Raw genomic sequence first — 25,880 nt, 5'->3', positions numbered from 1 at the left:
AAGGGGAGACATGCTGTATTTATATGAGGTGGCTCAATTCATATATCATCTAGGCAAAACAGGAGCCTATGTTATTTCTGTCATTAGTTATAATTAGAGAACTCTAATCAACCCCCTGCCTGCCCCAGTACTCAAAAGTATTTGAATCTGCAATTTTACTTGTGTTCTTCATTAAAGAGGGAAAGAGGAAAAGAAAGTCATTCATGAAATTCCCATCACTATAAAGGATTTTTATTTTAGGTTTTCCCTTCAACATATGTACCTTTAGATCTTTTAAATAGGAATACAGTTCTCTTCCTGTACCATCTCCAACGATAATTCTCTCTATGCATAAATTTATGTAATGCCTATTAAAGACCAGATATTTCTCATTCCTTTTCAGCAATAATTATAGGACTTTGGTGCAGAGATAGAGAAAAAATATTAAGAAAGATAAAGATATTTAAGACAACCACAGGGGGTATTTGTTGCACACACTTTCTGGTGCAGAAGGGCAAAATTGCTCAAAAAGCTTCAGCATCTTGGATCTCAACTATTTCCAACAGATGGTGCTGATGACATAATTACTAATGATTAAATTTCAACTTTTATTAGTGAAGGATTTTTAAAGGCACAGGTAAGCAGCATCAAGCTCTGACTGAGATCTTCACTGGGGCTGCCCAGACGCCATGACACCGAATTTTGCCTCCATCCACTCCACTGCTTTCTTTCTAGATTTCTAGGACATTCCACACAAAGGCTGGACAAAAACCTGTTCCCATTCACACTGCTGGACTCCAGAGTATTACCTACCACATCCTCACAGGGTGTCATAGATTTCATAGGATGCTGGATTTAAGAGGTTCATAAGGATTAGAGACAGAGTAACAATTAATCATCCTTTTTTACTCTGTCGTATCACTGTCCGAAAAGGTACCATCCATATGTGCAATAACATGAACAAAGGCTTCATTTAAGCCAAGTGTTTCACTCTTACAACCAAAAATGCATGCTACTAACAGAGAACCAAGGAGATCTGCATGACACTTCTATGCTGGCAGGAAATCGACAGAAGAGACTTACACAGCTGATTTCAGAAGCCAAGCTGCAAAGGATGTGAAAGAAGGCAAAAACATGCAAAAGGGTTCTGCTTTGAGAAAGACCACAGATCTGCTGATTGCTAGAATCATGAGCTTGTGGCAAAACCCGCTAGTCAGACATCTGAGGGGGATATCCTTTTTTTCCCCAGAAACCCAGCACAGTTTACTCACAATTTTGTCTCAGACACAGCTAATTGCCAATATGCTTTGAAGAACCAGTGAAATTTAATTAAAGTTTTGTTCTGCCTTGTGGAGGAAAAAAGTCTCCCTGAACCTAGAATGGAATAGGCAGAACCCCCAGAACAGAGTATGTTTGGCTCTCTTGATAGATAACCACGTGTCAAACATGTGGCCCAATTGCCAGCTTTAAAATACCCCAAGCATGTGCTGAACTCAAGCAGTAATCAGGCCAGGATTTAACGGGCGCTTGAATCCCATGGGTTTCAGCATTACTGAAGTATGTATGCAAGAACCTTTCCTGAGAGGCTTTCCAAACTGGAATCAGAAAGTGTAACATTCATTGAGCCGGACAGACATGTCTCAGTTTCATCAGATTTCCACATTCCTGTCTCTTCGAAAGGAGCTATGAGATAGCATACCACCAGGCAACGGCAGTGCGTGTGCCATTCCCGCCTGATGGCATGCCACAATAGAGTGCAGTCAGGTGAGCTGCAGGAGCAAAAGAGCAAAACAGACCGGAATCAGTTACAATCTGTTTATTCAGCTTATCTGGAAAGAGATGTGTGCTGACTCTCATATATCCACGTTTTCAGAAGTATAATTATCTCAGAACTCAACTACTTTTTGTTGATATAAGCCAAGTCAATGAACTAGGCAAACAGACAAACCCACAGCTTCTAGAGATGCAGTGATACCAGCTTGCTTACAAGCCCATTTATTCATGTGGCCACAGTGCCAAGGATCCTGGCATTCCCCTGGGATGCAGGGAGTTCACAGCCGCAGCCATCACTCTTCAGCAATCCTTGCTGGCAGGGACAGGCCCTGGACACCGAGGAGCGCAGCTCTACAGGATGAAATAGCAACGTAGCTAGAAAACTGTTAGAGGGCTTCTTGTGCACTAGTGTCCACTTGGCAGAAAGTTGAAAGAACACATGCACCAAAGACAACCAAACGAGGTTCTGTGATAGGAAAAGCAAAGTTCCCCCACGGTCAGCCAAACATACTAAAGGATCTATCAATGTTCTGGTGCTCTCAGAACTGAGGACAGAAGAGGAGTACAAGCACGGCATGATAAAAAGAAAAAAGAAAAAAAAAACAGAAAAAAAACCCAAACAAAAAAACCCCCACAACTCAGGCTCAAAAACTATAGCATTTAATTTACTCTAGTACTGTCCATGTTTTCTACCTCCCAGCAACCTGCAAAAACTGCCCCATACTACACAAATTCTAATCTCCTGGATAGCTCATGGGAATCACTCCACGCCTAAGAAATCCTTTCCAGAGTGGAAAGTCCAGGGCCCTTCTGCCTTGCCAGGTGAGATGTCACCCTTCTTGTGCCCCAGGCTGCGTGGAGACAACTGTAGCTCCAGAAAGCAGAGCCAGGTTTTCTGGTTACGTGCTCCTCTCCTTAGCAATCCAAATCCACAGACACCTCTGCCTGTTTTTCTGCCACTGGAGCAGCCTGGCTCAGTCCTAACAGATGCCTGAGAAGCCACTTGTACAGGCTGCTGAGTCCCATGGAGTTGTTCAAGTAACCACCTTGTATGCCACAGGCCTATTACATTCAACGATTCAGTTCTAAGTGGCTTACAGAGCCTGCCATGAGCAACAAGCATGTTTCCAGTTAATTAATTCCGATTTCCCATACCAGCATTTCCCAGCAAAATTAAGAATAAAAACAATTAACAATCAATCATCATGACAGAATTGCAAGAACATATAATCTACCTGCAAACTAAAACTAAGGGCAGAGTTAAAAAGGCCTCCGAGGGTACCTTGCACAGTTGCACGGACTCGCTTTTCACTGCTGTCAAGCAACAAATACATTCATTCTGGCTGTATCAACACTCTTCTGGGAAGTTTATTCAGCATTGACAGCACAGCTAATTCAGACATGGTGCTGCACTCCTCCAGTTTCTCAAACACTTCATTCAGCTAGGACAGCTTCACACAGTGGTTCTCTCAGCAGCCAGATCAACGACACCAGTTTTCCTGCACTCTTTGTCATCTATGCATCTTTCTCCATTGATACCGTGTATCAGCAACGGTCTCACCCTCTCAAAGTTTGCTGTGTTCACATCTAGCCCAGGTCTGCTATTTTCCTTACATAAAGTTGCGTGTTATTTGCTTAGCTTTAGCCAGAACCATGATTCTTCCTCAAGACCATCGAAAGCCTGTTCCATGCTGTGGGGAAGTCTCTCAGGTACCAAGCACAAGCAGCAATGTGCAGAAGCCATCTCCCAGATGAACCACTGAGCATGCACAAATGTGTGACCTGTTTTTCTAAAGGCACCTGGCAGAACCTGAAACTCCAGGCAGAGAAAAATATTTTTAGCATTGGCCATCTCTCCCAAATTTCTCCCGCTCCAGGAAATGGAAAGTGTTCTCTCTGAAAAGCTACTCAGGAAAAAATGGACCAAGTATTCAGCTCAGTTTCCTAACAAATAAGGTTAACTGGCAAAGTACAGCTGGGTATATTCATGTACGTACAGTCTCTCAGCCAGGTCCCACTTAATCAGCTTGTAACCCCTCACCAATTTCAGCTAGCTCTGACAGAGGAATAGAGAGCCGTCTCCCAAATTCGTAGTGAAAATAGGTGGTCAAATAGCAGAAGGATCTTAACAATATTCTTATTGACAGAGAAAGTGCAACAAAAGCCTGCCTCCAGCATCTGAGGGTTCACATGAGGGAGAGCTTACGGAGTCGTCAGCAAACATCTGTACCTAGCTAAGGCACGAGTCAGCACCATGTTCAGGGAAATTGTCACTCCTATGCAGAGCTCTGGGATCTATTAAGTGATGAACTCTAGCTGTAACTGTAGTAGCGACATTAAAAATCTGATCCATCACATATTACAGATGGATTAGAAATGAGGATCTTTGGACAATTTCTTGAATCTTCTCCATGGGTGGCACCTAGTCCTCCTGTAGCTCTTCCGCCCACCACCTGCTCTCTAGCCAGTAAGGCAAAACAGCTTCACGTCTGGCTTCTGTCTTTGGGTGAGGCAACTTCTAGGAGTATGATTTAGGAATCCTGTTCCCGTGCCCTGCTAAAAAAAGGACATGTCCTGGAACTGCTGCCTTTTCATTTAATGTGCCTGATGCGCAGGACTAAGGATTTGATCAACAGTGGGTATCTGTTACAAACTGTCTTCTGTATCCCAACAGAGGCACTCTCAGCCCTGCGAGCACTGAGCTGCAGATGTCTCCTGCCACACATGGCAACACATGGCTGCCTGTAGCGGCCTCCAGCTCACCACGGAGTCACACCAGCCTCCAGGTCATCAGTCTGCCTGTGCGCTGCTGTGCTGCTCCGACACTCTCATCCCCTCCATCTCTGCTACACTCTTTCCCCAGCACCTACACAGCCGTGCCCAGACGTAATCCATAGCTCTTTCCAGATGACAGCCATCGCCTTGGGCTGTGTTATTTTCCACAGGGCGTGTCATTCTTGGCACTGTTTCCTGAGACAGCAGCTTTGAGCTCCACGTTGCTCAGCCTGTTCTCACTACATCCTCAGACAGAGTACACAGCCTACCAGGCCCAGCCTTGCTGGCTTGTCAAATGCTCATGGCTTTCCTGACAAAAGCCCGGGTGTCCCATAGTCGCTTCTTCTCTCTGTATTTTGTCCACAGACTTGGTGACAGCAGCCTCCCCTTGCCTGTCCTCCCCTTTCCCCAAGCTGGCCTCCCACCCACAGCACAAGGAAAAGTAGCAGCAGGGCAGAGCTGGCAGGAGCCGCACGCCTGAGGCTGTCCCGTGCCAGGGACGAGCCGAGGGTGACCCTGGTGCGGGCAGTGGCCTTGCTGATGGGTTCCTGGCCATGGCAGCAGGGTGGGTGGCAACCGCAGGTGAGGCTGGCAGGGGCCATCAGGGCCTCCTAGTGCTCACAGGGCCTGACATTGCCCCCCTCCTGCACTGGGGTAACGCTCCTTTCCCTTGTGTCCCACCAGACTGCTGCATGCAGCCTTCTGCACTGCCAAAAGCCACCTCCCCCCAGCATGGGGGGACACCGAGCAGCCCAGGAGGGTGTCAGGAGGAGCACATCCAGCGGCAGTATGGCCACCCCAGCCCACTGAGCACGGGTGGTGTCCAGCTCCTCCCTAGCCCCCTCCACCTCTCCAGACTCTTCTGCTGGTGGCCTGACTCCCGGAATGGGGTGCATAGTTCATGCCTGTAATGGGGCAGGTTAAATCGTGTTTTCAGTGGGATATTAAGCTCATATAAATGCACTCTTTTAATAGAAATTAACCCCAAAGGCCTCACCCTGACCCAAGGTTTTTATTTGCATGCCTCAAACAAAAAACATGTATGTGGTTTCATGTTTGAGACCTGGCCTGTTAAAGCATGACCTCTGCTTTTGCACTTGTAACCAAGCAAAGATCAGGCCCAGAAATGAAAGAAAACTTCTGAAAAGGCTCGAGGCTAGCTCAGCACTTGGCGGAGGCAGGCGGTGAGTGTTCATCTCCAAAGGTTTGGAGCCAGGGCTTGGAACCGGGCTAACAGCTCGGCCACTTCTGGCAAGAATAAGGCTTTTCAACCGCAGGCCGAGAGGAGCTCTTTGAAAGTGCTCACCATGCCAGCAGGCAATAACTTGAGGGGAACTCCGGTTCCTTGGGGGCAAGTCTGTGTCCTGACCCCCCGAGACTTCAGGAGGAGGCTTCAGAGTCCCAGAGTGGACACAGTGACAAAAGGAAATCACTTTGAAAACTGCTGAAAATTAGAGAGAAACTGTTTGAGAAGTATGGCCAGAATAACTGTAGATTACCTAAAAGCACTACAGATAGGATTACTTTGGAAACAAGCAAATTTTCCTAAGTATGTATCATGTGATAGTATTTTATGATGCACCATATCTGGGATATATCAATCAGCACAAAGGAGAAGCAACAGGAGCAGTGGTCAGAACCTAACTTGTGCTTCTTATTATGTTGTAAATGTATTTATCAGCACAAAGGAGAAGCAACAGGAGCAGTGGTCAGAACCTAACTTGTGCTTCTTATTATGTTGTAAATGTATTTATCACAGCCTTATTTAGGAGACTGCAAATTACATCCCTCACTGGATCATGACCAGGCTTGTGAAAGGGGCTGCAAGGGTAACATTGCACCCACAAATTGAGAAGCCATTTCGCCCTTCCTGGCAGGAGTGGAGGAGTCATTTTACAAGGATCAGCAATAATTGCTACAAGGCTTAGGGCAGTTTATGCAGAAGCTTCCCAATTGCCTATCATGACCTGTCAGATGTACAACAGTGCAAAACAGAGGGAATCATAAGAATAACTCTAATGTAGCTTCTAAAAATAACTCACAAATGTTTGTGAAAATTTTTAAAACACAGGAAAAGACAAGGTGACTGCTGAAGCTACAGGCGTGTTCTATATTCAGTAGTGTAGATTACAGCGAATCTATTAGTAATGTCTTCCAGTAGCTGAATCTTGGTGGGAAAATGAGCTTTTGCATTGTGAATAGCATACAAGGTCCTCTTTGCACTGAAAAGTGATTAAAAACTTCATTGAGGGAGCTTCCCCCCCCCCCCATGGCCACTAATATTTCAGTTATAACTGAAAGCGGAAATAATCTATTTACTTGGTAATTTTCAAGGCAACAGTAAACTGAATGCTTTGAACTTTGGCAATGCACCATCATTTGCCATTGGTAATATTAGCCTGAACTTCATGGGATACTGTTCTTGTTTATGGATTAATGAAAAATAAAAACTGCTTTGCTTCCAGCTAGATGTCTAGGTCCCAGGCTGCAAAATAGAGCAGAGGAAGCTCTAAGTACATCAGAATTTCACCTTAAAATTTGTTTAAAACAAATCATAGATTCACAGAATCATAGAACATCTCGAATTGGAAGGGACCCATAAGGATTATCAAGTCCAGCTCCCTGCTCCTCGCAAGACTACCTAAAACTAAACCGTGCGACTAAGAGCATCGTCCAGACCCTCCTCGAACTCCTGACGGGCTCACTGGCTGCGACCGCTTCCCTGGGGAGCCTGTTCCGTGACTGACCGCCCTCTCAACGAAAAAGCCTTTTCCCAACGTCCAGTCTGAACTTCCCCTCACACAGCTTCGTCCTGTTTCCGTGGGCCCTATCGCTGGTCCCCAGAGAGAGCGGAGGTCAGCGCCTCCCCCTCCACCGTCCCCCTCAAGGAAGGCGTAGACTGCGATGAGGTCACCTCTCAGCCTTCTCTTCTCCAAGCTGAACAAACCAAGTGACCTCAGCCATTCCTGCTAAGCCTTGCCCTTGAGACCTCCCACCATCTTGGTCGCCCTCCCCTGGACACACTCTAATAGTTTGATGTCCTTCTTCTGTTGAGGCGCCCAAACCTGCACACAGTACTCGAGGTGAGGCCGCACCAGTGCAGTATAGAGAGGGACGATCACCTCCCTCGACCAGCTAGCAGTGCTGTGCTTGATGCACCCCAGGATACAGTTGGCCCTTCTGGCTGCCAGGGCACACTGCTGACTCCTGTTCAACTGGCCATCAACCCAAATCCTCATATCTCTTTCCACGGGGCTGCTCTCCAGCCCCTCGTCTCCCAGTTTGTACATGTGTATAACCAGGATTACCCCATCCCAGGTGGAGAATCCAGCACTTGCTCTTGTTAAGTTTCAGATGGTTGAAGATTGCCCAGCCCTCTAGTCTATCCAGAACTCTCCGCTTGCTTGACTTCCCACACTTTGGAATTGCTTGCTGCTGCACTCTTAAGAGACAGCTCTTAAAAAGTGACCAGCATTCATGGACACCAACACCTTCAAAAGCAGATTCTCTGGGGACCTTACTAACTAGCTCCTCCAGCAGCCCCAGGTCTGTTCTCCCCACAGCCAGGGCTAAAGTTTTGCTGGCAGTTTTTCTGTCGCCAATGATTTGAAACTCAACAGCTTCATGGTCACTCTGACCAAGACAGCAGCCAATCACCACTTCACCCACGAGTCCCTCTCTGTTTACAAACAACAAACCTAGGAGGGCACCTTTCTTAGTCAGGTGCTTCTTAGTCGGGCTCCCTTAGTACCTGCACCAAAAATTTATCTCCAATGTGCTTCAGGAATTTCCTGGACCTGTTTGTGTCCACTGTATGATGTTGCCAGTTGACGTCTGGGAAGTTAAAATCACCCGTAAGGACAAGGGCAGTTTTAAATAATATTTTCATTTGCCAGAAATACTGAAAGTCTTAAGGGTAGACATTTCATTTTATTCATTCTGAAACAAAGGGATGATAAGGAGTATCCCCCAAGCCAGGAATAAGCACAGGTGCACAAGGTCAGGATTATCCAAGAGTCTTAAAGAGGTAGATGGAGGCTGTAGAAAGTCCACCTCAGAGATTAAATTTTAAACTTCCACTAAGTGCAAAAAATGTTCTATGTTACAATCTTAAAATTAAAAGTGAATGCATGCATACTGAATTTTATGATGCAATAAAGGAATGTTAGGTTACAAAAAAGGGTTAATGAGGAATTATCTGATTACAAATGTAACTAATGTAAAAAGTACATCAGAAAACTGCAGAAGGAAATAGAAAGCTATTTCAGTCAGTGATGCTTTGATTCTAAAACAGCTGATTTCAGCAAACAAACTCAACCTGATTCAGTCACTTACCCAAGGCGGGGGTGGAAATTACTTTCAGGAATCCTTAGCATTACCGAATGACTGAAATTTGACAAAAGACTGATTATTAATTGTTTGTCTGAAGAAGATTTTGTAGCGAGAGATTCAGCAGAGCTCAAGCCTCAGTAGTCTAGTATTGACACTGAAAGCCTGTCTTCAAATACTGTTACCATCCTCAATTTCTTAAAACTTGTGGAATTTATCGTGTCCTTAAATGCAGCAATGGAAAGAACAATTTCCTGTGTAAATAGATTTGGACAGAGTGCAGAAAACTGCTGAACATAGCTTTTTCTAGGACTGGGCTTAAGGTTAAAGCTGAAGTCAAAAAATATGTAAAAAAAACTTTCTTATTTGATTCAAAACAGCCAAGACATAAGAAAACAGAATCCAATAGTCTGAACAATAACAATAATAATGAAATAGAGTTGTATATTTGAAGACAGTGGAAATATACACTGGAGGGAAAAATACATCTCACACTGGGGAACTGCTGTTTCCCTAAAACGTTCCTTCAAACAGAGAATTTTCCTTTGTTTTTCATGTGGTCTGTTACTTTCATCCAAGAAAGATAGATGAGCTAACCAAGTGCCAGAGCCAGCAATGCTGTTGCAGTTCCCCTGGACACACAGCGCGGCCCAGGCAAGCTGGCACAGGAAGGGGGATGTGGAGACGCGGGGGATTCTGGGTAAGAAATACCCAAGGGCAGAGTGGCGACTGCTGGCACGTACTTTCCATACACTTCTCAAACTCCTCACCAAACAGCTCCTGCAACAATTTCCCTAAGAAGACATTTTCTGTACCAAGGAAACACCACTGACCATTACTCATTTAAGGAAAAATAATCTGCCTTTTTGTTGAGGAACCATAAAAAGTACAATGAGAAGAAAAAAAACAGCATTCATGGATCATGTCTGATGCAGAGCCCTAATCCATCACAGTCACCTGATTTTTAGCTGTCTCCTACTTCCAGCCATTCCTCACCACAGCATCTCAGGCTCTCAGCCGGTGGCGCTGGGAGCTGGTGCCTTTACTAAGGGTGCGCCGGTGCCAGGAGGTGCTCTGAGCATGGCGCCAGACCGAGCCCCGGCCGCAGCGGTGACTGTGCAGTTCCTCTGCTGGGCTCAGTGCACCGGCCTGGCCGTGGCACAGCTGCCACGGGGCCTGGCTCTGCCGAGAGGTACATGCAGACAAAGAGGCGCGTGCATTGCCCCATCCTCGGGGAGAACCTCTGTGCGGAGCAGGGTCAGGATCCCACCCCACCTGGACAGGCTGGCACCATACCGTGACCAAGCCAAGCCTGCCGTGGGCTTGGCCAGGCAAGGGGTGGGATGTGGCCGTCGGGAAAGGGAAGGGATGCAGAGGTTTTAGTTTTGGATTAGGGGAGACCTTTGCCACCACCAGTTAGCCCCATGCTCCCAGTTGCTCCTGCATTAGTTAGTGTTTGGACTGCCTGGCTAATTGTGGCATGCGAACGGCAGGCTGCACAGATGTCAGATGTCACGCTCTATCTGATGAAGAGGTCTCTGCCTCAGGCTGTTTATATATGACCTACCAGAATTTCCTGCTGCATGATGAAATAATTAGGGGGCCCTCATGCAGGGAATAATGTTGCGAGTAGGTTGCAAAGGCATTACACATACAAAAAGAAAATCCTAAGCATTTTTCTTATCTGTGATACAATCTTCCAAGACTCCTTATGTACATTCAACTTGTTTGTATTATTTCTTTTTAAATTCTTCATGCAGATGTTAAATGAAGGCTTCAGAAAGTTTAGCAGCGTGCTTTCCTTTATGCTCAGATTACATAGTGGGAATAGTGGCATAAGCAAACAGGAAAAAAGGGAGATTTATTTGTTTGTTTTCAATCAAGATTGTTTTTTGCCTCTTTAGGCAGCAAACTCTAAACTGCGGATAGTTTAATAAAACTTGATCCTGTCATCAGAGTCTCATTTTTGTGGCTCTTCTTTTTTCTAATCAGTTTTAATTCACAACTGGTTTTATACATAAAGAGAATGTCCATATGCCCGCAGACGGTCCATGCACTGATTGATCTCAGCCCTCTCCCCTCCCAGCTCACTACCCTAGAAAACCAACTGGATTGCATCCTCAGTTTCAGTCTGGAACAGCTTACCCATGACTATCAAACTTTCAGCTAAAACTTAGAAACCTGAGGTAGGACTCTGACCTTCCATGTGCTGAATACGTCCAAGGCAGGTGAACTGGGTAATTCTGCTGGCTGGCAGCGGTGGAGAAGCCAGCCCAGGAGGGTTCAGGAACACCCTCAAAGCAGAGACCCACTTACACCAGGGTTCTGCCCAGAGCCCCAGCCCCTGCTCTGCAGCCCTGAGGTCAGTTCGCCGGGAAAGCTGCGGGCAGTGGGCATGGTTTGCTGGGCACACTGGGCTCTCTGAGCAACCTCCTGGTGTTTCACAAACCAAGTGTCAACGAGGTTGGCAGATCTGAGGCGAGAGTTGGAAGTCATCTTACAGGAAAAAGTTTGTTGCATCTTCTGCATTGGGGAACTGGTTTCCTAGGCTAGAAAATGAGGCAAGTTTGAGAGGGCTGGGCCTCTTCAGTCTAAAGAAGAGAGGGCTTGGGAGGTCTTACCCATGTGTATAAATAACTGATGGGAAGGGAGGAAGAAGCAGCAGCCCACTGACGGGACAAGAGGCAATGGGCACAAATTGAAACACAGGAAGCTCCATCTGCACGCAAGGAAACACTTTTTCACCGTGAGGGTGGCCAAACACTGGCAGACATTGCCCAGAGAGGCTGTGGACTCTCCATCTGTGGAGATATTCAAAACCCAGCCTGGCGTAGCTGTCCCTGCTTGAGCAGTGGGGTTGCACTAGGCAATCTCCAGAGGCCCCTCCAACCATAGATACCCTGTGATTCTGTGAAAATAGTAATAAGATTGCTTGCTAGCATGAAAAAACTCTGATGTGCCTAGAAAGTCTTCCTGGAAGCCCATTTAATTTGCACTTATTCTATTAACTGCTTATAGTGCAGTGAAAAGCATTGTGGTATATTCCTTCAGTCTGGAGACAGACACACGGTTGTTACCCTTCCCTGCCATTCTTACTGCTCGCATGACTTCACGGGCTGCTGTCAGCCTCAGGACATTCCCTCTGTCTCTCTCAGAGAGATTACCTGCTTGGATAGATATTTTGTTTAGAAATGTAAATATTTTTTTTTCTGTTTTTCCTGTTTCCAAAGCACATTACCATTATTTTACCAAGGGAGGCTTAGAAATGGCATTCTCATTGGTTTTGAGAAAACAAAAATATTAGATAAATCCTGCAGTTCAGATTAAGAATAAGAAAATAAATTAAAATTAATTTTCAGATTGGGTGTTTAACTCATAGCCAGCTACCCTGGATTTTGACTCACTCATCTGGAGGGACCATGAATTAGTCATAAGCATATAATTAAATAATCAGAAATCTTTCTGGGTAGTTAATCAAAATGGGGTATTCTCACAGAAGTGCAGTAGTAAGCAAGCATATGTTGAAGAAACACCTAGACAGCATAAATAAATAAGTCAAACTTTTTTTCTAAATTTCTCTTATCACAAATAATAAAATAATTTGCTTGGAAGGAATCTTAGAAGGTAATCTGGTAACCTTTGCTCAAAGCAGGGACACTTTGAAAGTAGATTAGATTTTAATGTCTCCAAGGATGCCAGCAGATGAAGACTAGCCAGCCCCATCATTTACCTTCACTTCTTAATTTTTCCAAGAAAGCTACTATGTGAATCTCTGTAGCCTACATTTATGCAAAATGTCAGTAACAAAAAAAGAGGTAAACACACTTTCTCATTAGCAATTGCGTATTAGCTGCTAACCAGCCAGACTCTATTTAAGGGAACCAGTGGGTGCAAATCCAGAACACTTTAGTCTCTCAGCAAGGTGTAACTGGTATTTTCAGATCCGATCACTACACATCTCTTTCCTTCTGGCATCTTGACTTCCCATTAACTCCTCTCTTTAACTTTGACATTTGATGCATCATTGTACTGGTTTTGGCTGGGATAGAGTTCATTTTCTTCATAGCAGCTTGCACAGTGCTATGTTTTGGATTTGTGCTGAATACTGTTGATAACACGCTGATGTTTTAGCTATTGCTGAGCAGGGTCAAGGACTTTGCTGCTTCTCACCCTGCCCCGCCAGCGAGCAGGCTGGGGGTGCCCAAGAAGTTGGGAGGGGACATGGCCAGGACAGCTGACCCCAACTGACCAAAGGGATATCCCACACCATATGATGCCGTGCTCAGCAGTAACAGTTGGAGGGAAGGAGGAGGAAAAGGGGCATGTTTGGAGTTATGGAGTTTGTCTTCCCAAGTCACCATCACGCATGATGGAGCCCTGCTGTCCTGGGGCTGGCTGAACACCTGCCTGCCGATGGGAAGTGGTGAATGAATTCCTTGTCTTGCTTTGCTTGCACGCGCAGCTTTGCCTTACCTATTAAACTGTCTTTATCTCAGCCCAGAAGTTTTTCACACTTTTACCCTTCTGATTCTCTCCCCCATCCCACTGTGGGGGAGTGAGCGAGTGGCTGCGTGGAGCTTGGTTGCCTACCGAGATTAAACTACAGCAATCATGATGGACCCCAGCGTAGAACAAACCAGGCTGAACCATATTAATTTCTTTGCTTCTTACACAGCCTCAAATAATGCACCCAGACATGATAAAATTAATTTCAAAGACAACATCACAGATCTTCCAAACAGCTGCCATAAGTGTATCACATTTCCAGACTTCACTTAATGCAAATGACCTCAAATGATTGGAAATAGGATAACAGGTGACCAAAATATGAAAAAGAAGAGTTTTCAGTGTAGTGACCATCTCTATTTTCATGGTTAGGAAAGCTGGATCCACACTTGTACTAGAGCACAGCATGGAAAAGAAATTCACATTTCCCAAATATCAAAAAGTATATATGTCACTGGTTTACAGATATGGAATATAAAGCCATTTCTAAATTGCCTTCCTATGTGTATTTAGCATCTCAGCAGTCTTCCTTTCCGCCTCTCCTTTTCTAAATGGATCCTGTCTTTCACTAACCAAAAGTTCAAGCACAATAAACAGACATTTCTTTGAGTGTGTGCTGTCCCTACAGGTTTCAGTTCACATTAACACTTTCTAAGTTAGGTTTGTACATAGCACTGTATACAGTATTATCAAGGAAGTCGGTCTCAACAGTTGGAATAAAACTAAACGTTTCCTCCATTAGGCTCACTATTTAATAGCCTCTTTAGTTATATCAAAAAGATATAGCCTCACTTGTTCACCACCATTAAAAGCATACAAGTATTCAACATCAGCTAAGGATTTGGGTGGGGAGAATAGCTGGTCGGGCAGGAGTGCTTCTCGCATCAAGAGCAACAGTATTCAGCCCTCTGAATAAAAAGAACTGTATTCCAGTGTGCTGATATCACAAAGAAGCCACTGCCAGCTCATTTAAGTTCCTCATTCTCAGTGTACCGGTGCACCTTTGAGAAAGAATAAAAAGACCACAAGACAAGAAAATTTCTCTTGCTCATGTATTTGAAGACTACAACCATAACAGACATCAAGCTGCCTATCATCAAGGCCAGGACCCCCTCAACAGCAGCCGTTCCTTTCTGTAAGGGAAAATCAGCAACGATACGTGATGATGGAAGGCATTGCCTTCCTCAAGGACCAATTTAGCACAGCAGGAGAAAAGTAGCTAAGGCAATATGCATCTCAAAGCAGGAGAAAAATTAAAGGCAGGAAGAGGAAGAGTGGATTTGGAAGGGAGAGTAAGGGATGAAAGTAGCAGTAGTAACCATGGGAAGGATAGCCATGATAAGGACAGTGGAAAAAGAAGAGCAAATGCAGTCCTTGCAGTTCATTAGTGGAGACAATATCTGGACTGAGAAAACTGGGACATCATAAGCAGAGTTTGAGCCTGGAGAAGTGCAAGTTTACCAGCATAGCTGCTGCTTTGTTCAACTTCTTTCTACCAAAAGGTGAAAACCCTGTAAGAAGCCCACATCTGTACGTCAGGTACCACACAGTAGGATTACAGTGCTGCTGCTCTTGCTGCAGGCCCAGACTTCATCACTCACCTCTGACTACTGCACCAGGGTGAATAAACAGGAGCTGCTTCTGCCCCAGCACACCTGCCCTCCATGACCCAACCCAGATGAGCAACTGAAAGGATGTCTCCCGGGCTGTCCCTCTGCCTTCCTGACCTGGTGCTTGGCAGGGCCCCTTCCACACAGTGCCACCCCTTTCTTGCCCAGCCAGAGTTCAGTGTGATCATCCCGAGCTAATGGGAGAGCATCCTCACAGCACACTACCTGCATGCACCCACAGCAGGACCTGTGCTGGGGTGGCACCGTGCTCGCAGACCCTGATCCTGTAGGACCTTAGGTAAGTCATTAATCTCCCTACACCTCTGTTTCTGCCTCTGTTAAATTTTACTGACTTGTCTCACGTAGCTGAGAAGAAAAATTATTAAATTAGGAGCATATTAAAAGTTGTGGGAAATTCCCTTCACAGCTGGCTGATGACAGAGCTGCGGAACTGTCTCCAAAACAATTTATAAGCCCTAGAAGTGCCTGATATTTGTATAAAGTATTTGTTGACTCACCCTCATCTTTTGACCTTTTATTTTTTCACAACATAAAGTCACAACTTCTGCCTAAATGTGCGTATTAAACTAAAACCCAGCAGTGGAAGTGTAAAGAAACAACTCCTCACACAAGCTAAATATGATCATTGAAAGTTGATGCATGGAATACAATTTTTTTCACCTGTAGTGCTCAGTCCTTCAAACCAGAACTTCCATTAACTAAAACTTAGGACTCTTTTTCAAAGTGGTTATGGATTTAGGCAGCACATTTGAAAATATTCTTTCAGGTATTCGGTAGGTAAGCGACACTAGTCGATTCCCAGGCCCATACACACTGCTGCTGAAATTACCAGGTACCTCCCACACAGAACCAGCTTCATGAAAACAGACCAGTAACTGCTGAGTGCAGAGAGGGGGCCAGAGCTGCAGCCTAGCCTCGCAGATCTGCGGCCAGGAGAACGTGTCCAGGCGTCTGGCTTGCAGCAGTGCCAACTGTCCCCTGGCTGCTGGGTCTCGTGACGGTAATTCCACCGGCAGTTTCCAGTCTGGAAGTTCTGCAAAACAGCCCTCTCAGGGACACCATCTCCTTCCAAACAGTGCTGCAGTTCTGTCCTTTTTGGGTCAGAGACTGCCCTTTTTGCCTGTTTGCGTACTTCCCTGACCCTTAGCTCCCACCACAGAGTAAATGTGGAGTAGTAACAGACTTTTTAACCACTGATAATAGATACCCCGTATAAAGATACACGAAATAGAGGTAAGTACAGTTGTACAGGTTCACAGGAAATTTTGTCTTGGCGGTCCACTTGGTCACGTGTATTTGAAGGATAACACTGAAATGTTCTGCGTGTGAAAAGGACTCTAGTCTAGGGGAAACTTGAACTCCCTTGCTGCCTGCCCCCCATGATTTCTGTGATCCATTATATATATCCTCGTCTTAGTTTTAAGCTATTCTTCGTATTTCATTTGCAACATTTCTAAGCCTTTTCCTGATAATCATTTTATTCCCTTGTCCTCCTTTCATTTGGCAACAGCTGAGCTGGCAGCCAGCCCAAAACATGGTAAACGACAAATCACTACCAGATGAAGCTGTGAGTTTTACATAGAGCATTTCCTCCAGCCACAGAATACTTTGAGGCCCAATAAAATTACCAAACTGACTGAGAATTACACCAAGATCAAGCTTTACATGAAGGCCTCCTAGCTGCAGAAAACCATACTAATTCTCCAAGCTGTGAATCAAGTTAATGGGGTTAATGAAGCCCCCAGAAAAGCTGTAGAATCAGAGGCAGCGATAGCAATGCAAATCCGTAGCAGGTCCCCCAGTCAGGGTTTAATGCTTGCTGCCTCACCTGGGAGCAGGAAAAACCTTCTGTTCCCCTGGGAGACAGCAGCCATGGAGAGAAAGGCTCCATAAGAAGCAGCAATCCCCCTTGTATCCTCCCTTATCCACATTAAAGCTAGGGAGCAGTGCCAAGTTACCTCCCTGCAGATGGGGCTCGGAGAGGGTGGTGCTTTTCCAACACAGCCACAGAAAGTTTCCCAGCAATCCAGCATTTTGGGCCAGAGAAGAAAGCAATACCAGAACCTACTGCTGCTGACAGCCATGGTAAATCCTTCTCTGCAGAGCGCATCCCCTGTAGAGGGTGGAAGTGGATGAAGTTACGATTGGGGAGAAAGACGTTTCTCCTGCGTACCCTCCATGCAGGACAATGTTGCTTTTTTCCTGGGAGTCCTCCCTGCAGTCTCTGTGAACCCAGCATTGAAGCCACAAGGCATGAAATGTGAATGTTTTCCTGAACCTTGTTTCACCCTCCCAGGGCCGATGCCACAGGACATCAGCTTTTGTTACCAAAATTAGCAGACAAGAATTGAGACACTCCATCTTGCAAAAAGGCTTCCCCATTTTTTGCTAGGTAGACATTTTTAATCAAGGCTGTGGCATTTACAGTGCCCTTGGAGCTCATGCGTAGAGCTGTATTTATCTAGTTGTACAGTCTGAATTTCTCTGTGTAGTAATTCTAGAGGAGATACGGAATGATAAAGTGGATGTAAACTGAAACCATTCTGAGTCACATAACATAGGGTAAACAATGCCAGGCTGTGGACATAACCAGAAAATACAAAGTGAAGCCAGCAGAGTCCTAAACAGAGAAGGCATTCCTGAGGCATACCCTTCCGAAATTTTCAAAATGAATGATACAGCCATGCAACGAATGTTTAAAGGTAAAATCAGCGGGAAAGGAAACAATAGCAAAGTGGTGTTTGGCTATAGTTCTGTGTACCCAGATCCCACACAACTTGTTTTTCATAATCGCTGGAAAACCACTCCCTTAAGAGGAGTGGTGTTTGATTTTGTGGGAAGTTTATAAGATATTGAACAGGTATGTATACAAACACAGAATACACATCACATATCAGGCTTACTTAGCTGCTTCCAATTTCAACCCGCATTCACCAAGAACTTAATTCAGCATTCACAGAGTAAGGTTAGGACAACTTGTTGCCAGCAAACAAGCTAGTACACATTTAGCCTTGTCTGACTCCAAGGTGTTATAGGACTGAGCAGTGCTGGGGTTATCCAGGCTGCATATGTGACAAACCTGTCTGTGGGTGGCAAATTCCCACGTCTCCCCATTGCTTGTGCTGCTGGACCCCTCCTCCTGGATGCAGAAGGACCAGCGGGATGCTCTGCACCCCAGAACAGCAAAGCCCAGAGTGTTTCACAGACAGAGGAGCACTGCTCTGCCTGCTGTAAAAAATACATGAGCGAGGAGGTCATGTGTAGTCATTCTTGGAAGAGTTAGATTTGAGTGGTTTATGAACAATCTCATACACCCTTTTTCTTTCAAAAAGGCCAAAAGCCTGGGTTAGTGTCACAAGCCCGTCATGAGGCAGCTTATCTCCATCAGACAGGACACTCGGGATGAGGGTGTTTGCGCACTGGGGCCACACATAACTGGACTCCCACAATCTGCCAACCCATGGGGCAGACACCAGGGACCTGGGCCAGCCCCCGGGCCCAGCCGTGCCGCACAGCAGCAGCCCTCGCCCCAACGTGCTGCCGAGCTGTGGCACACTTCCCAGGCACGCGCTGCGCAAGAGCGAGGGGGGGCAGAGACGACTGCACCCCCCTGTGCCCGGCTGTTATGGTCCAAGCCAGGGGCCCCAAGCGGAGTCTGGTGGTGGTGGGCGGCAGCGGGACAAACACCAGGGTCTCCCTCAGCCAGGCTTGGGCGCTAGCTGGTGAGCCAGAAATCAGTGGAAACAACTGTGAGAGCCCCCGTCTGCCTAACCAGCGCTAAGATGTTTATTTCTTACCACTGGAGTGACCATTCTTTTCCAAAATGTTTTTCTTTCTTTATGCATCTTTGAAGTTAAACGTTGCCTGAGAAATAACTGCACTGCATCCCTTCAGCCTGCTCTGTTTGCAGACCCGCACCCCCCCTCAGCAGGCCACAGGCCAGCCCTGGCCGCACAGGGCTGGGCAGGAGGGATGCTGGGGACCCCCTGCAGGGCCCCCCCCAAAGGCTCCCATGGGGCAGGTCCCCCACCTGCAGCCACGGCACCCAGCTGTAATAACCACGGCAGCATCTGCAGCCTCCACGCGCACAGGACAGGGGTCCAGAGCGCTGAAATTTCAGCAAGCTGGTAGGTGGAGGTGAAAGAAACTTCAAAGGGTCAGCTCCAGACAATACTTTCCTGTCTCAGGGAGTCGCACGCAGTCTGGGAGAGGAGAGCAGGGGGAGCCCTGTCAACCTTCATTGGCCACAGGTAATGGTACAGGGTAATTTCTCCTGATAATGTCACCGGAAGAGGAAATCCTGCAGACTAAACTCATTAAGGTCTGAGAGGAACATGGTGAGGGGCTCTTTCTGCAGGAAGGAGGACCGTAGGCTGAGTTTGTCTGAGTGGGGGAGCATCTCTCATGGCACACAGATTGAAAGCTCTCGGGGCTTCCTTCTTTGGTATATGTTAGTTCTTAAAGCCTGACTTCTCACTTTTGAGTCAAAACTCATGCGTCCTTCCAAAAAGCGCCCCCCACCCCAAAAAAAGAGAAAACAAACCCAAAAGGTGGCAGATTGATTCTCAGGAGCCAGTAATTTGAAGGCATTTGAACAACTTTCCTTCGTTGGCGCTCTTGTATCAAGCAAGTCAATAAATAAGACATTACATTTCCATAAGTGCTTGTTCCAGAGGCCGTTAAATGTCATGCAGATATTTCCTTTGGCTTTGGATCAAGACCAATATTGCCTTGAAGCTGAGGCTTTCCAAGTACTCTATGGGCAGTGGTGGAATAGTCCTCAACAGCTCTTCACCAAAGGGTGGCATCATTTCCCAAAAATAAACACTGTTACTCATGCAAGGCACCTGAGGCATGTACAGATTTAGCACCCAGCTCTCCCCTCCTTCATGCATCTGCAAACTGGAGCAAGTCCCTTGTGGCACGGGCAGGAGGGAGCACCACCACACGGGTCTGCCCACAGGAGGAGCAGCCTGTGCCCCCCAGGCACCGGCAGCATTGCCAGCCCCACAGCCACCAGCTGCTTCGAGCCTGGTAAATCACGCGCACCACAGTGTTCAGTGATTTGTCCCACGCACGCTCCCCGACTGCTAGGCTGCTGCTGATGCAGTTGCTTTTCTGCACATTGGTAACGGATTTGGAGAAAACGTGCAAGTTTCTCCTCTGCTGAGTCCACAGCACAGCAGCAAAGCTGAGCCTGCTGAACTCGATAGAAACATGCCCGCGATTCCAGAAGCAATGCAGCCCGATCCCTGATATTTTATAGGAAAATATTTTGACGGTACAACAGCTGAAACGAGATAAAGCTAGGATGACTGGCATTTAATCTGCTAATCCTTCCAGAAACGGTTAACTTGAAAATACAAGATAGAATTTTTTAAGTGCACGTCTCCACTTTGACAGCGCGGGTGGTAGCCTGGCTGGCACGCAGCTCTGGCCTGGCCTTCTGCCGAGGCAGCGATTTACTGGGGACGGCATCTTGGCCACAGCTCCTCTCCTGCACTAACAAAGCCATCCCACCCCTTCCTCCACAACACAGCTGGATCCCACCCATGTTTAGAGAAAGATTCATGCATGGAACTTGACACAGGCAAAATTCAACTAACTGGCTAAAGAAATCGGGCCTCATCTCACAACAAAAAACAATTATGATGTTACACCAGTACCAGTCAGAAAATTTCTGATGGACACATGTGCCTCAGAAAACACCAGCTTGTCAGAAGTAAAACAATTTGGGGAAAAATATCTCACTTTTGAGGAACATTAGTTTTAAAATAAAGATGAAGAGAAAGCATTTCCAGTAAAACAAAACGGTATGTTTCTACCTTTTTTTTCAGGTTTTGAAACTAATGTTGTCCAATAAACTGTAAAATAAAAGATCAACATTTCAGTGAAGTGTTTTGATTTTGTTAATCAGACTGTTCACTTTTTTATAGAATTTGACATCACAGGAAATGTAAAAGGAAAAAAACCCACCTGTTCCAGAACAAAAGGCCGAAATCATAAACTTCACTACAATATTAGAAGTCCTATACCTGCACTGCTGCACTTCGAAGCATTTACCCATACTTATGGATTATACTCTTTCACTCAGCATATCTAAGATGTCAGCATAACCATTCCTTTGCAGACAAACATATGTATTTCATCTGTGTGCATGCATACTTCCATGAGAAATTTAAAATCTGCAGAGAGAAGACCAATCTTGTGGTCATTATTCAGACTGAAGGCAGCGGGCACTTTGACAGAGTGAGGATCACAGGACTGTTACATGAGCAGTGCTGCAATTTGATTTTTAAACACAGAGCTTCTACCCTTGTCATCGCTAAATACGCAAGTAGCTTTTGCATCCAGAAGTGTAAGTAACACGTTATATGAACTAAACCATTTGTCTGAGGTGGCCTTTCTTAGAAATGAAAGACAAAATTGAGAGGAGTATGAACTACCTGAAAATGTAGTAAATTGAGTCATTGTGACTCCAACGCAGGAGGGAAGGTTTATTTCAAAACGGGTCTGCTGCGTACAAAGTTATAAAGCCTCAAAATATCCCGGGGGCTAAGTTCTGCCTAGCCAAGTAAAACAGGCATCATTTTTCTGCAAAACAGGTATATACACACACTGTAAAAGCAGCGTGTCTATAGATCTGTACTGCAGTATTATACACCTCTTTTCTCTCTGTGAAAGGAGCCAGTCCTCACTGCTGCCCTACGCACACAAGTAGCCCAGGAAAAAACAGCATGCAAGCACATGGTCCTCGTGCCCCAGCACGAGAGCTGGCACCCTCCGCCCCAGCTGCCTCCAGCAGCCGTCCCAGCCCGCCCTGGGGCTGCCGGCGGGGAGGGGTGCCCAGCACGGCTCCCTGCAGGCAGAGGCGCTGGACTCGCCGGCATGCAGGCAGGACAGCGCGCGGCACCTCTGACAATCCAACTGCAACATGTTTTGAGTATTAGAGCACATTTTCCATTCAAAACTCTGGAACTGGATATTGTGCTAAACCTCCCATCGCCGAATAGCCGCGTATGAGGCAAGTGACTGAGACAGCAGAAACCACCGTTGGAGGCACCGCGAGCTACGTACGCAGCGACCTGGTAGTTTAGATAATGTCCTGTGCCGATGGCAGTGGGCCCAGGCCTGTCCCCATCGAAGTCAATAGATTCATTGTCCTCACCCTGCGCAGGGTAAGCCTGATGGGGGTCTAAATGACGTTTTTTCAGATGCACATTGCAGATTGTTGAACTCTTCCATGAGGCACAGAGACACTGCTGCTGGAAGCCATGGTTTCAGATTGCAGAGCAGAGCACAGAACAGACAGCAAAAAACTGACTATGAAACCTACTCTTAGATGCATATGTGTTTACATAATCTATCCCTGGGACTGTTTATTAGTATTGCAAACTGTACGCATATAACCTTAAAATAACCCCTTCCTCTGGTATCCCATTTGCAGAGGAAGATATTACACCCCTTAACTGGATCCATTATTCTTCCAATGCTTCCCTAAAATAACTGTTTAGATTTGGGAATTTAAATGGAAGGAGGCATACGTATGTAGGCCAGAACACATTTAAAGCATCGCTTCTGTTCACTGAGCTGGTCTAATTCTGTTTCCTTCTTCGTTCCTGACCATGATCTCTAAAGCACTTTGCATCAGATCCACTAGCCTGTGCCTTCGCCAGGATATTACCTCACATCTAAAGCAAGAGAAGGAGGGTCGTGAACAGACACATCCTGCACCAATATGGCCCATGGGCTCTCAGCGTAGGAGGATGGAGCTTCAGATGATCCTGGAAAAAGGTGAGAGCTCTTCTCTCTGCTGGACCAAGATGAAGAGAGCATCCTTGCACATCTTAATGTGTACCTTGCTAAAGACTAATACAAACCCTTTGTGGGAGCACATGATCTTAACTGATCTTCAAAATGATGAACCTTCTGTTGCCAGCATATAGCTGTTCTCCGAAAGTGAGGCAGAAGGAAGTACCTGCCTCATCTCCTGTGACAAAAGGAGACATGATGTGGTCAGTGAAAGCATGAAGAGGCACTTGCAGAGCAGGCTGCCCTATGTTAACTATTCTTATTATCAAGATGCAACTGATGCTTACACACAGTGGATAAAAACAAGTTCATTTGCCAAATGAAACTGGTGAAAACCTACTTGGTTCTAATGCTCACTTATAGTAAAAACAGTGTAATTACCACAGCATCTCTACAAACCCCAAAAGATAGCAGAGCTAGAAGGGATGCTCCTGTTGCTCTGAGCAGAATGTCTTTGGTGATACGAACTGCAGAAAGAGCAGGCCCAGGTATATATGCAACATTACTTCTGAAGACTGATCCTGAGAATAAATTTTATTTCTCTTACATAGTTGTTTTAAAACACATTTTTTCTACTCAGATAAAAATGTTATTGTATTTGCAGTCTTAATCATCTTATTAGTAAAAACAAATTAAAATTAATGAATCCCATTCTTATCTATTTTGCTTGCAGTGTTAAATAAGAAATACACAAAACACAATTAAGTCATTTTAAATCCTCACTTTAAATTCTAATCATGAATTGCTACACCTTGATAAAACCAAACCAAACCAAAGCTTTTTATTTGGTGTAAGCCAAGAGAAGTGTAGAGCACACAGTTCCCACTAACTCCAAGGTAAATACTTTCACTGCTGCTTAGGATTTCTGGTTAGGAACTAGCTCAGTAATATCAGGACTGTGCACAGATGATTACACAGGCTCTGCTATTTGGAATAATTAGTGCAAGGAAACTGTAACTACAATGTACAATATACAGAAAGACATTAGCCTACGGGTAAGGAAGTTCTGACATTTGTCAAAAAAAAAAAAGCTTTGTTTACCTGTACTGACATCTCCCTCCTGTTTGGTACCGACGCTTCTGCAGGGCACCTCACTCGAAGGCAGCCTGCTTTGTTCATTTTTAAGAACTCACATAGAACCCAGACTTACTTCTCTAGCTAAGGCATTGCACGTGCCCAGGTAACAATGAGACACACGGCCCACAGCCCCCATCTGAGGAGGGTCTCAAAACACTCACTCAGGACCCACCAGCAAAAGACAGATACGAGCACTGCTGTGTGCAGAGCAGTAGCAGAGCAGCAAGGACAGGTTTCTGGCGTTGAGCATAGCACTGCAGTGAGGGGTGCCTACCAGCGAAGAGCTGGAGCTTGCCGCCATCCTGGAGGGCACTGCAGCTGTACGGAAAGGACAGGACTGCAGTGTGAGCGGCCGTGCAGGAGAGGTATGCACATCCCCGCTGCAGTGGTCACACCTGAGCTGCAGGTGATGTGACAGCACTGGATCGCTAAGCCTTGGCATGGATCTTACCATCACATGCCCTATCAACCAGAAGTCAGAGGGTTATTACTCCTTGTCAGGTCTTCCAAATAAGCCCACCTCTGCACACACAGAGGACACCGTAGGTGAACACAAGTCCCATCTATGCCTGTTGCTGTCCCACCACCTTGATGCAGTTCATGCGTCTCTCCTTTTATCTCACTTTTCTCCAAGTGATGCCCAGACTTCTCCCCCTGCATGGATGGACAAACCTCTCACCCTGAGCAAGTACATGTGAGCCAGTATTGCAGGGCTGCTCCTGGAGCCTGCGGTTGCGTGCGGTGCTCACGGGAAGAAGTCCAAGAAAGGGGATCTGCCACACAGCTGCTGATCTTCGGCCAGCCTGACACCTGAGCACCAGAGAGCAAATGTTGCTCCACTGAGATGCACCAGAGATGCAGCCAACATTAACCTCAAATTCTTCAGGTGGCCAATGACAGCATAAATGAAGAAACACTGCAGGGAGAGCTCATAACTATACACAGGGCAGCAGGCAGTGAGGAAGGTACCTTGTCTGTCAGTTTGGCAAGTGTATCGGTGAACTCTGTGTCCACTCAAGAAGTGTTGTCACAGACCAGACCAGTCACCATATTACTGCAGGGACGAGTCCTAGCTAGTGCCTCTGCCTGTTCCAGGAGACTTGTTTGAGGTTAGATGGGCACTGCACGTTTGATCATTTCATGTATCTGCTGCACCAATCATCATTCTAAACCTACTTTCACTGTTCATTCATTATGGGAAGGAGTCCTTCATTGTAATAACAAATTCTTTGGTCTTTAGATGTAATAGCTGTCTGGTCAGACTCCATTCTTCTTGTATATATCATCTAGTCATATGTATCATAGCTGAATAGCATATTCATAGCTTCTAGCACTGAATAGAATCCATATGTTCTCCTCTTGTCTCTCTGCAGAGATTTAGCTGAGATACTCACTATGGGATTCTGCATATCCCATTTAACACCAACATTCAGACATAAAGCAGCACTGTAAGTCCTGGCCTGTTCCTCCGTGAGAACGTGGGGCATGATCAGCCACCAGTATGAAAATCCCCCCAAAAGACTGGCATGAACTGCAGATACACCAAATGGAATGCAGCAAAGACAGGATAAATGTAATTTCCATTTCTGAATTCTCTGTGATTTTGTCTTATAAGAAAATGCAGGTTCCCAAAATAATAGTGCAAAGTGGATGTGGAAACAGCAAAAATCACTGCAGAATAAACAGTAAAACAAGACAGAGAGGGGCCATGTCTCCCACTCTGCTTGCAGCCATGTAGGAGTCAAAAACAAACAGACCTTGATGACAGCACAGCTACTGCTGTGGCAGGCACAAGGCAGGCAGGCTTTCAGGGAGTCATCTTTCCGCTTGCCAGAATCATGGACTCCAGCCTGACCAGGCTCCACATACCGGGAGCCTTTCAGTGGTTTGGAGCAGGGCAATATGAACTCTGCAGTTTTGTGGCCCTCTGGCATGGCGTGCAGAGCACAGGCCCACTGGATTGTTCATTTTGTAAACCTGCCTCTCGATGCCATCATA

The sequence above is a fragment of the Balearica regulorum genome, chromosome 8, assembly GCF_011004875.1.
Source record: "Balearica regulorum gibbericeps isolate bBalReg1 chromosome 8, bBalReg1.pri, whole genome shotgun sequence".
Taxonomy (NCBI): Eukaryota; Metazoa; Chordata; class Aves; order Gruiformes; family Gruidae; genus Balearica; species Balearica regulorum.
The sequence above is the reverse complement of the archived record's forward strand: the minus strand, read 5'-3'. Positions refer to the sequence as shown.